This window comes from Sinocyclocheilus anshuiensis, unplaced genomic scaffold (assembly GCF_001515605.1).
Source record: "Sinocyclocheilus anshuiensis isolate Anshui unplaced genomic scaffold, SAMN03320099.WGS_v1.1 scaffold1839, whole genome shotgun sequence".
Lineage (NCBI taxonomy): Eukaryota > Metazoa > Chordata > Actinopteri > Cypriniformes > Cyprinidae > Sinocyclocheilus > Sinocyclocheilus anshuiensis.
The window spans coordinates 107236-107703 of NW_015551095.1; positions in this window are offsets into that span (position 1 = coordinate 107236).

Consider the following 468-nt stretch of genomic DNA (forward strand, 5'->3'; position numbering starts at 1 on the left):
CTTGAAATTGTGCGCAGCTTACTGGTGTCAGATCTCCGCCTTGTAAACGCCTCCTAATTAATATCATTACCATATAAAAGAGCACACGCCAATATCCGAATTTGTAGGCTTGAGAATGACGAGCACAAAGAAAAAAAAAAAACTTTAAGGAGTCTGAAATTGAGGTCCTGCTGGCGGAGGTAGAGGTTCGTACGGGGACACTTTTTGGAAGTCTCTCCAGTGGGATTTCACACAAAACAAAATTTGTGGCATGGCAGTGTGTAGCGCAGGCTGTGAACGAGGTAGGTGGGCAGCAAAGGTCCCTAAAAGAAGTTTAAAAAAATGGTCTGACTTGAAATTACAGTCCAAAAAACGTGTTGCACGACACAGAAGCAATGTGCAGGCCACAGGAGGTGGAAGTGGCACTGTATCCCTCACACCGGAGGACAACCGAATAGCTGCCATCATGGGTGAGACTTCTGTTGTTGA